This window comes from Emys orbicularis, chromosome 2, assembly GCF_028017835.1.
Source record: "Emys orbicularis isolate rEmyOrb1 chromosome 2, rEmyOrb1.hap1, whole genome shotgun sequence".
Taxonomy (NCBI): Eukaryota; Metazoa; Chordata; order Testudines; family Emydidae; genus Emys; species Emys orbicularis.
In genome coordinates this window covers 147039570-147052173 of record NC_088684.1, presented here as the reverse complement: position 1 = coordinate 147052173, position 12604 = coordinate 147039570, and positions in this window count along the sequence as shown.

Below are 12604 nucleotides of genomic sequence, written 5' to 3'. Positions count from 1 at the left end.
AGCTGTTAACTGTGACAGCAAGTAAAACTTTATACTTATGTAGAATTGTAGATATAATTTTGTAATTAAGAATTGCAGATTTAAAGGGGTGATCGCAATTTGCAATTTTTTAACATGAATCCTCTGTGTTTAATGCTGTGTGCTTAAGGTCTGGTTTGGGAGTTCTATATATTCCAAAATATTCATATTATTAAAGCTAAATCATTTAAGTTAAGTCTTATTGCAGTAGTGGTTTACTGTCTTGTCCTATGCAGCATGCGTACTGGTCTAGTGTTTGAAGATGAGTGTGCTATAGAGGGATTGGTAATTTTCTAGCAAGTTTTGTAGTCACTGCTTCGTAGAAATTATACAATCTATTTTGGAAACTAGAGTAGTATTATGATTATCTTCATTTACTCACATTTTAATTTGTTAGTTTCAGCAGCATAAGTGTTATAAGACTAAGCAAAAACAAAAGCTCAAGATTTTCAAAAGTAACTAGTTATTTGGGGGGGGGGGGAACGAGGAGTCCTTGTGGCACCTTAGAGACTAACAAATTTATTTGGGCATAAGCTTTCGTGGGCTAGAACCCATTTCATCAGACGTATGAACTAAAAAATACAGGAGCAGGTATAAATACATAAAAGGATGGGGGTGCTTTACCAAGTGTTAGGTCAGTCTAACGAGATAAATCAATTAACAGCAGGATACCAAGGGAGGAAAAATAACTTTTGAAGTGGTAAGAGAGAGACCCATTACAGACAGTTGACAAGAAGGTGTGAGTAACAGTAGGCAGAAATTAGTATTGGGGAAATTAAGTTTAGGTTTTGTAATGACCCAACCACTCCCAGTCTTTATTCAGGTATCTAGTTTGCAAATTAATTCCAGTTCTGCAGCTTCACATTGGAGTCTGTTTCTGAAGTTTTTTTGTTAAAGAATTGCCACTTTGAGGTCTGTTACTGAATGACCAGAGAGACTGAAGTGTTCTCCTACTAGTTTTTGAATGTTATGATTCCTGATGTCAGATTTGTGTCCGTTTATTCTTTTGCGTAGAGACTGTCCGGTTTGGCCAATGTACATGGCAGAGGGGCATTGCTGGCACATGATGGCATATATCACATTGGTAGATGCGCAGGTGAATGAGCCCCGGATGGTGTGGCTGATGCTGTTAGGTCCTATGATGGTGTCCCTTGAATAGATATGTGGACAGAGTTGGCACCAGGCTTTGTAGCAGGGTTTGGTTCCTGGATTGGTGTTTTTGTTGTGTGGTATGTACTTGCTGGTGAGTATTTGCTTCAGGTTGGGGGGCTGTCTATAAGTGAGGACTGGCCTGTCTCCCAAGGTCTGTGAGAGTGAGGGATCATCCTTCAGGATGGGTTGTAGATCCTTGATGATGCACTGGAGAGGTTTTAGTTGGGGGCTGTAGGTGACGGCTAGTGGCGTTCTGTTACTTTCTTTGTTGGGCCTGTCTTGAAATAGGTGACTTCTCGGTACCCTTCTGGCTCTGTCAATCTGTTTTTTCACTTCACCAGGTGGGTATTGCAGTTTTAAGAACACTTGATAGAGATTCTGTAGGTATTTGTCTCTGTCTAAGGGATCGGAACAAATGCGGTTGTATCTTAGAGCTTGGCAGTAGACAATGGATCGTGTGAAGTGGTCTGGATGAAAGCTGGAGGCATGTAGGTAAGTATAGCAGTCAGTAGGTTTCTGGTATAGGGTGGTTTTTATGTGACCATCGCTTATTAGCACTGTAGTGTCTAGGAAGCGGACCTCTTGTGTGGACTGGTCCAGGCTGAGGTTGATGGTAGGGTGGAAATCGTTGAACCTTAAAGGGCCTGAAAAGGAAGGTGGCTCTCGCTGGGTTTGTCCATAACCACTAATCATTTTTACAAAGGTTGTCCAAAACTATTTTTTAGAGGAAGCTTAGGTGGTTAAAATTCTTTTACAGGGTCAGATTCTGTCTTCAGAGATGTGTACAACTCTCATAATCATGTTAGTGAGAACTGTAATGTGCACTCTTGGAAGGCATAATTTGGCTCATAAAGTGTGCAACCAAAGTGCCATGTTCCTTAATACTGTGGCCATTCTTATTTCAGTACACTGGAAAATTTCAGACACTTCAGTGGTGGTTCAGAGTCTTGACAAGCCATCTGCCCTTCATTAATTCTAAAGCTGCTAATAGAGCTGGAAACAGGAAATACAACTCGTTATAGCAGCGCCCAAGACAGACAAGTTAGTTAAATGCATGTCCTGTGGAATCACCATCATAGTGACATGAGATATAGAATGAGTCCTAAAGAATTACCAGAAGAGAGAAACAGGAGTCAGGTGAACTAGCTGCAGCAAGTAAAAAAAAAATAATAATAATCATGGAAAGACTTCAAAGATGTTCCTACTGTGATTTTGCAGATTCATAGGCTAGTGTGATCATCAAGTCTGTCTTCTGTATAACACAGGACATAAAATTCCCCCCCAAAATTCCTAGGGAATATCTTTTAGAAAAATAGCCAATCTTGGTTTAAAAACTGTCAGTGCTGGCAAATCCATCATGGCCTTTGGTAAATTGTTCCAATGGTTAATTACTCTTCCATTAAAACTTTACACCTTATTTCCAGTGTTATGTAAGATATAGAGTTCAGTATCACAGTTCCTTTTTGCCCAGTGACTGTGTAATGGTGCTAGACAGTCAGAGATAGCAACACTCCAACACTTCTAAAGCTGGGTGTGGACAAACAAACCCTAAATATACTATTGAGTGAGAAACATGCTGGCTCCTTATTCAGAAGGAGCTGCTGTTGAAGAACCTAGAAAATATGTATGCCTTAACAGTAGCTGATGCATGAAAAGCAACAAACACTTCTGTCTACCTTAAGGACCACTGCAATCAGTGGGGGAAAGCCATCTTGATTTTTGTTACTGTTGCAATAAACCTGTACACGTCTGTCACATATGTGTATCTGAGATACTCTAATCCCATGCCCATTCAGCACTTGCTCCTATTAAAAAACTGGAACCTTGAATATATGTCTGTGATTAGAACTAAATGGAAGGGGAGCCAGGAGGGGTCATGGCTGTGATTCAAACACTTTCATGTGTATTTCTGCTAATGAGGACTGACACATAATGTTGTAGCTAATGTGCTATGAGTGTGAGTCTTCAAGAGGGTGTCAAGAGTAAATTTAATTAAAAGATGTTACAGTAAGTAGTTTACAAGGGCAAAAGAGATTATAGGAAATATAAAAATCTGGATCATATCATATAGAAACTACATGTTTGCAAACTAACGTGTATACTGGCAATTCTATTACAAAACACATCAGAAGAAAGTTGTGATAATTATTGAACTTATCCCTCCCCCCCATCTCCTCCCACAGCAGTTCTAGAGGACAAAATCTCCATGAGGATCTCCTCCCAGTTATCCCTCACATCATCCCAATGGGGGCAGGCTTCCTTTCCCTCTTGCAGTAAAGACAGTGAGTCATGTATCTAATGTTAGTAAGTCCCAGGAGATCCACTGGGGAGTAGGGGCCATCCACACAGGGGCCTTGTATCTTTGCACCAACGCTGACTGCTAGCATGGCACCAATAGACACAAGCTACAATGGATTCTCCATGACTGTAGCTGACTGTGGGACCCTCTGGTAGAGATCCTCCTCAGGCTTTTTGGGGCAGTCTCAGTGGAGTTGGGGTGGAGGGGATGCACAATGTGAATTCTACTCTGTGAGCAACCCCATTGAAACCTTGTTCCACAGTATAGATCCCAGCCCATAAGATAGACTTCTGGAGATTCCAGAGGAGACAGGATGGTGCCTCAGAAGTTACAAGCCAGAAAGAGCTCTGTGTCTGGAGGATTTGGAGGTGGAGATTATCTAGATTTTTATGCCCAACTCCTGCGTCTGTTGCCAGGAATCTGCCTAAGCCACGTCATTATCAATGAGTAGCCTAAGTGTAGTTACTCATTGATAAAACATGTATAGTTTCTATTTGTTTCTGACACACAGGTCTGAAAATCACCTATATGCCAGGTTCCACACACTAGTAGTGGCACACATTTATGATAGAAAAGAGTCTAGTCGAAGTTCTGGTGCCCTGATCTGATGCTCTACTCACTAGTAGAACTTCATCCCTTAAAAATCCCTACTGCTAAAAAAAAACCAACTAACACATACACATGTATCTCTGTGAATTTAGGATTTAGTGAGAGTCATTTTTTTGATTCCCCAAGGAATTGGGAAACATAAACTTGCTATTACCCAACATGAATATGCTCAGGACATTCCAAGAGGATGCTGAACAATAGGTGTATCTTCACTTAGAATCCTTCACAATAATCATTGCTCAACAGGGAATCCTATTCCTGTAAGGATTCTGTTTCATTCTTGTACCATAAATGGTAGAAGAAACCTACCCATGGCATGACAACAATGGGCCAGTGGGAAGTAGGATGCTTGTCCCAGCTGGATGGTGGTGTTGAGAAATCAGTTTGTCCTCTGGTCAATTTACTTTTGGAATTAAAGCTTTTATGAACATCAGTCTTCATTACCAAATGTATCATGATAACATGTATACATTGGCCATTTTCAGAGATATAAATAAATTGAAGTGAATCAAAAGGAGTCTATACTAATATAATGTATGCCACCTTCTGGCCCTATGAGCCTGTGATTTACACACCTTAGATTCTTCAGATCAAATAGACTGCCTTTGACCTCTGTTCACATGCCAATGAGTACCTTATATAGTCTTACATTTCATCTCTAGATTTGGCCCACTGAGCATAACAGAAACAAAGTTGGTATACCTACCACCCTGAAGGAGCAGGAGATGGAACTAACAGAAAGGAGGAAAAACTGGTTTAATTTAAAGTAGGAATTGACTAACAGAGCCTGAATTGCTATAATTTAGGGCTTGTCTACAAGGTGGGGTAATGTGCTCTATGGGGGTATGATTTCTAAAGCATGTTATCATGCTGCACATTAATTGGTCCACATAGACCCTGCTGGTGCACGCCAAAGGTTTCCTAGTGCATTTTAATGTAGTGCTATAGTACTATGTTAAAGCTCACTTGGGAACCTTTAGTGCTCACCAGAACAGTCTACACAGACCAATTAATGTGCAATATGTTAGTGTGCTTTAGAAATCACACTCCTGCAGAGCACATTACTCCACTATGTAGACAACCCTACAAGTGAGGGGCCTCATCTCTGACTGTATCTCCTTACCTCAATATGAAATGAACAAAATGTGAGACATTAATTGTTCCCAGGTTCTTTGTCTTAGCTAAATGTTTTAAATTTTTCTGTAAATATGACCAATTCCATGTATCTCTGTCTAGCTAACAAAACTAGTACTGCACTCTGTGAATCAATTAATTTTCCCATACTAGAATACCTTTCAGTATCTGATTTCATCATGATCTTAATGTATCTTTCCTTAAACTAACAATGTTTATCTTAATCTTGGTTTCATTCTAGAGCAGTTATTTCCCTTTGGTAATGATCTATGTAAACACAGGACTGTGTTTCAATGATCTGTGTATAGACCCAAAATTTATGACAATTATAATCAGATTAGAATGTCAATTTAGTGCAACAGTGTATGGTGATTCAATTCTGATATATTATGTTCTCATAATACATTTTACCACTTACTACAAACAGCTACTTTATATGTACATTTCAGTAATGTTCTCCCATGATAGCATCTTGTATTCATATTAGGGACTTTTCTAAATTCATAGGAAAGCTCATTTCATCCTGCAGGGCCAAAATATGAGGATAAATTGCAACCTATTTTGGTTCATTTTTCTCTAATCAGAAGCTGAGTGATTTATAACTTTTTGCATCAGGAACAATGATTCATTTTAGTCTCTATATAATAGCTTGAAAAAATAAAAGTATTGGATATCTTTGTTTAGAAGCAGTAGCTTCTGTTAAATTGAATTAATTTTCCCTGTCGCTTTAAATAGAAACCAGCTTCTGTTTAAGGAAAGGAAGACAAGAGAGACACAACACTGACCTTCTTAATGAAACTGATAATAAGGTGAAAAGGATAAGTGTGGTGAACTTGGCAGTAAAGAGGAGAGAGAATGGACTTTTTATGGCAATGAACTTTTTTGAAATCTTTCACTGAGGTAGGAACTGATTATTAAATGTAATTAATAAAGACTTTTATGCTTGAAAAAGTATCATAGCCTTTTCATCTGGTTTTGGCTACTGAAGAAGGGCATCTTCTACTAACAATTGCTTGGTAATGCCCCAATCCTGCTAACACTTTATACTCATGGTTAACTGTGTGCATATATTTAGTCCCAGTGATGACAATGGGATTACTCATATATGTAAAGTAAAGTATGTGTATAAATGTTTGTAGGATCGGCATTTTATGACCCCAAACCAGCAAACCAGTAAAGCACATACTTAACTTTAAGCATGTGCTCTGGATCAGGGTCTGTATGTACCACCACAGACTGAGAAGTTAGGTCCATAACATTCTACCCACTTCTCAAAAATCCTCCTACCACATCAGGAAAGATTTTAAAGTGAAAAGTTCAGAACCCTACTGAACCTGGAAATGTCTGATAGAATTTCCTAGGGGATGGTTCTTATAGGTTTTCTGAGACACATTATTTAACTCGAATGAAAACTATGTCCCTGCTACAGACGTCTATAGGGTGATTCAAAAAACCTATAGATTGGTTATAGTTCTTTATTAAACTCTATAGAGCTGTAATTCTTACACATCCCAATGCATTTCTCTAATCCTTTTAGTTTTATCTCTTTCAAAATCTATAGACATTTTCCATAAGGATTGTGCCTGGTAATTGTACCTTGTGGGCTATATTCACAAAGGAACTTAGTCGTGTTGATGCTGCGCATTGCCGTGCCTAACTTTTAGGTGCCTAGAAAATCACTGTGATTCATAAAACCTGAGTTAGGCACCTAGGCATCCTCGCACAGTGAATGGGGAGAGATAGGTGCTCAGAATGGGATTCTGAAGCAAGAATATTAGGCAGCTCCTGCCCTAAAATGGCATCTCCCATTAGCTAGGCACAGAGGTGTGTGCTAAGCCTTGTTCTGCTCACAAATATAGGTGCACTCACATGGGGGAGACCCAGGATCCAGTCCCCCTGTTCCAGTTATTTTTTTTAAATTATTTATCCAAGGGGCACAGCCTCACCAAGAGAGACTGAAGCCTTGTCTACACTACGAGAGTACTTCAATTTTAGTTAATTCGACTATGTGGAATCGATATTACTAAGTCGAACGTGTGTGTCCACACTAAGGACAGTAATTCGACTTTGTGAGACTTTGTGAGTCCACACTAACGGGGCAAGCGTCGACATTGGAAGCGGTGCACTGTGGGCAGCTATCCCACAGTTCCCGCAGTCCCCCCTGCCCTTTGGAATTCTGGGTCGAGCCCCAAATGCCTTCTGGGTAAAAAAATGTGTCGAGGGTGCTTTTGGGCGCCTGTCGTCATCCGTCCGTCACTCAAGCCCTCCCTCCCTCCCTCCCTCCCTGAAAGCGCCGGCGGGAAATAATTTCGCGCGCTTTTCTGATTACTGACAGCGCGGACGCCACAGCAGTGCGAGCATGGATCCCGCTGCGACCATCGCTGCAGTTGTGGCAGTTCTCAACGCCTCGCAGCTTCTCCTCCACCTGTACCAGAGGCAGCTGCAGATCAATCATGAGAGGAGGCTACGGCACTACCGTGACGGCATGAAGTCGGACACTAGCTCCGACCTCTCTGAGAACATGAGACCCAGCGCCCAGGACATCTCGCTGTCACTGGGTCTTGTTGATACTGTTGAACGGCGATTCTGGGCCCGTGAAACCAGCACGGAATGGTGGGACCGCATAGTGCTGCAGGTCTGGGATGAATCCCAGTGGCTGCGCAACTTTCGCATGCGGAAGGGGACTTTCCTCGAACTGTGTGAGTTGCTGTCCCCTGCCCTGAAGCGAAAGGACACCCGGATGCGGGCAGCCCTGACTGTCCAGAAGCGAGTGGCCATAGCCCTCTGGAAGCTCGCAACGCCAGACAGCTACCGGTCCGTCGCTAACCAGTTTGGCGTGGGCAAGTCTACCGTGGGGGTTGCTGTTATGCAAGTAGCCAGGGCAATCGTCAAGCTACTGCTATCTAAGGTAGTGACCCTGGGAAACGTTGAGCTCATCAGAGATGGCTTTGCCGAGATGGGATTCCCAAACTGCGGTGGGGCTATAGATGGGACTCACATCCCTATCCTGGGACCGGACCACCAGGCCAGCCAGTACATAAACAGAAAGGGATACTTTTCCATGGTGCTGCAAGCACTGGTGGACCATCGGGGACGTTTTACCAATATCTACGTTGGATGGCCTGGCAAGGTTCATGACGCTAGGGTGTTCAGGAACTCTGGTCTGTGTAGACGGCTGCAGGAAGGTATTTACTTCCCGGACCACAAAGTAACTGTTGGGGATGTGGAGATGCCTACAGTCATCCTCGGGGACCCTGCATACCCGCTAATGCCCTGGCTCATGAAGCCCTACACTGGCGCACTGGACTCAGGGAAAGAACTATTCAACTACCGGCTCAGCAAGTGCAGAATGGTGGTGGAGTGTGCTTTTGGCCGTCTCAAGGGCAGATGGAGAAGCCTACTCACTCGCTGTGATCTCAGCGAGACCAATATCCCCATTGTGATAGCTGCTTGCTGTGTGCTCCACAATTTGTGTGAGAGCAAGGGGGAGACCTATATGTCGGGGTGGGAGGTTGAGGCAAATAGCCTGGCTTCTGATTACGTCCAGCCAGACAGCAGGGCGATTAGAAGATCACAGCGGGACGCACTGTGCATCAGGGAGGCTTTGAAAGCCAGGTTCCTGACTGAACAGGGTCTCCAGTGACTTTTTACTTTGTGGACACAGATGCTGAACCTGCCCCCGTTTCTTTACCCAGTTACTGTTGACTATCCTTCCAAGTTACATACCCCCTTCCCCACCTTCCCAACAAATAAAATCTGTTCTGTTCTGTTAATGAACAAGGTTCTCTTTTTTACTGTTTTCGCGGGAATGTTTTAAACCGGGGACGCAGACTGTGGCGGGGGGCGGGCTTACTGTTTTGATGCAAATGATGCTTCTAAAGTCCGGGAATGACAGGCTCCGCAGTGCTGCATTGGTTGTTTCAACGCAGCCTGCCAGCAGTCCTGGGCGGGACTGGATGTATGTGTCGGCCAAGTGACTTTCTGGCAGGGGGCGGAGGGTAACAGATCCCCTGCTGCGTGGCTCTGTGATCCAGGATAAGGACCGCGGCATAGGATCTCTAACTGCCCTCCCCCGACACAAAGTCACAGATCAACCCCCTCGCACCCCAGAACAAGAAAACCGCCTCCCAGACTGACCAGGGTAACTGGTGACTGTGCTGTGTATGTGTCCTGATGCTGGACCTGCCCCCGCCTCTGTAGCCTGCTACAGGTGACTGTCCTGTCCAAGTAACAAACCCCTTCCCCCCCTTCAGACAGAATCCCCTCCAAAAGACACTCTCGGAAACAGTACTTAACAGAAACCGATGTTTTATTACGAACCGCACATGAAAAGGGGGGGGGGGGGGGGAAGGAAACTTGGACATGGGCTAGTGTGAGATGGGTAGGAAAGGACTTTTCAAACTTTGGAACGAGAGCCTTCCATTGCTGCAGCAGTGTGCAGTGGCCGACTGACAGTTTTAACGGCCCTTGCCGCCCCTCCTTCTTTGTACTTTTGGTGAGGGGGGTGTGGGACTTGGTGGCGGGGGAGGGCGGTTAGAGATAGACAGCAGCAGTGCTCTGTCCTCCTGCCTCCGGTCTTGCAGAACATCCACTAGGCGCCGGAGCGTCTCCGTTTGCTCCCTCATTAGTCCAAGCAGGGTTTGAGTAGCCTGCTGGTCCTCCTGGCGCCACCTCTCCTCCCGTTCCATGACTGCTCTGTGCATTTGTGACAAGTTCTCCCTCCACTGTGTCGTCTGGGCTGCCTGCTCTCGTGAGCACTCCATAAGTTCATAAAACATGTCTTCACGAGTTTTTCTCTTCCTTCTTCTAATCTGCGCTAGCCTCTGGGAGTGTGATGCCAGGCTGGGTTGGGAGACAGTCGCAGATGTGTCTGTTGGAATGGGAAAAAGGGAGTAAATTCCTGAGACAGATAAATGAAGTTGCTAACAAAGAGCATAGTCTTTCTCTGTGAACAACACCATGCACTGCACCTTTCACATGCGCACTCAGGACAAGGTCGAATTTTCGGCCCTCGCCTTATGTGTCTGGGGTCCTGCAGTTGCGATCAGAGAAGCGTTGCAGGACACCTCTACTTCTGCTGCGGGAAAACATGGTAAGCCGTAGACTTGTGGCAGCTTAAACATGTAATAGTAGCACTGGGCTCCTTTCGCACTGAATGCAAGGCCACTCTCTGCTGGCAGCAATCAGGGAAGCATGAGCTCTGCCCCTGTCCCACCACCTCGCGGCTGTCCCCGGGAAAGATCCCTGTATGCTGCCCCTCTGCCGCCTCCACCGCGTGGCTGTAAAGCAGTCCAAATACTAACATTCCCCTCCCTAATTTAAAGCAGGGCGTCATGTGTGACATAACCCTCATGAGGATCTCGGAGACCGAGAGGGGAAGGATGCTGCGTGAATGCATGCAGAGGCCTGGGCCATATGCCGCCATGCTGTGCCGCGCACTGATCCCCGACTACCTCATGGACTCATGGCGTGGGAACGTGTGCTACCACGGGGGACCAAACAAGATTGCCCTGCCGTTGAACCTCGTGCGCATGCTGGAGCGGTACCTCCAGGAGAGCTATGCGGAGCTATCACAGGAGGACTGTCTGTCCATTCCCGGGCACATTGACCGCCTTTTCCTTTAAGTTGAGCATAACGGACTACAGAGTGGAGGGGCCGTGTTGTGGACTAATCATGAATATCCGGACAGTACTTGATTTTCTATACATAGTTAGTAGAAAAAAGTTTACTAAGCCAACTAAATCATGAACAACAAATTACTGATATAGTTATTATGTTTAACTGAGTGACTGAAAAGCCCATTCTTAACAATATAAATATTCCACTTATGTTAAAATGAAATGTTTAGATGTTTAAAGCACTCACTGCTTGATCCTTCCCCTGATTCGGTGTCCGGGGTAAGGGCTGTGGACAGTTGGTAGGGGATCTCGGTAAGGGTGATGAAGAGCTCCTGGCTGTCGTTGAAATCAGCGGTGCAAGCGCTGTCGACTGCCTCGTCCTCCTCATCTCCTTCCTCATCTTCCCCGTCACCTAACATTTCCGAGGAGGAACCGGCCGTGGACAATATCCCATCCTCGGAGTCCACGGTCACTGGTGGGGTAGTGGTGGCGGCCGCACCTAGGATGGAATGCAGTGCCTCGTAGAAACGTGATGTGTGGGGCTGGGATCCGGAGCGTCGGTTTGCCTCTTTGGTTTTTTGGTAGCCTTGTCTCAGCTCCTTGATTTTCACGCGGCACTGCGTTGCATCCCGGCTGTATCCTCTCTCTGCCATGGCTTTAGAGATCTTCTCATAGATCTTTGCATTCCTTCTTTTGGAGCGCAGCTCTGAAAGCACGGACTCATCGCCCCACACAGCGATGAGATCCAAGACCTCCCGATCAGTCCATGCTGGGGCCCTCTTTCTATTAGATTGCACGGCCAACTCTGCTGGAGAGCTCTGCATCGTTGCTAGTGCTGCTGAGCTCTCCACGCTGTCCAAACAGAAAATGAGATTCAAAGTGGCCAGACAGGAAAAGGAATTCAAATTTTCCCGGGGCTTTTCCTGTGTGGCTGGTCAGAGCATCCGAGCTCAGACTGCTGTCCAGAGCGTCAACAGAGTGGTGCACTGTGGGATAGCTCCCGGAGCTATTACCGTCGATTTCCATCCACACCTAGCCTAATTCGATATTGCCATTTCGAATTTAGCGCTACTCCTCTCGTTTTCGAGGATTACAGAAGTCGAATTTAAAAGAGCTCTATTTCGAACTAAGTAGCTTCCTGGTGTGGACGGGTGCAGGGTTAATTCGATGTAACGGCGCTAAATTCGATATAAGCTCCTAGTGTAGACCAGGCCTGAGACAGTGCCCCATCTCACAATATCCTGTTTCCTATTGGTTAGAACACTCACCTGAGAAGTGGTAGATCCCCGTTCAAATCCATCCCCCTACCTCAGGTGGAGGGGAGACTTGAACTGGGGGTCTCCCACATCCCAGGGTTAATATTTTCCCTCCAGCCCTTTCTGCAGCTTGCTTATAGAGTCCCAATCTAGTAAGTGATCTCTAAATGCTACAGGATCAGGCCCACAGGTGCTTTAGAAAGAAAAGCACTTATCTTCCCCCACTATGTGCATCCATCTGGTGCTTAGGTGTCTAGAAGACTGGCATGGGGCTGCAGTGAGCATGTGCAGAGGCAGAAGTATAGTTGCCTAGGGAACTTTTACTGCAAAAATTTAGGCACTGAGTGAATTTAGGCACCTACAGGTTTCGGTGGCAGCTATGTGGGAGTTTTGTGAATCCCAAAGTGGCAGTTAGTCTCCTAAGTGTTCTATGAATCTAGCCCTTCAAAAGCTACCCAGCATACTATTCCACCTGCACTTGATTTTGCTCATCTCTGATCAGGTCAAGAAAACAGCAT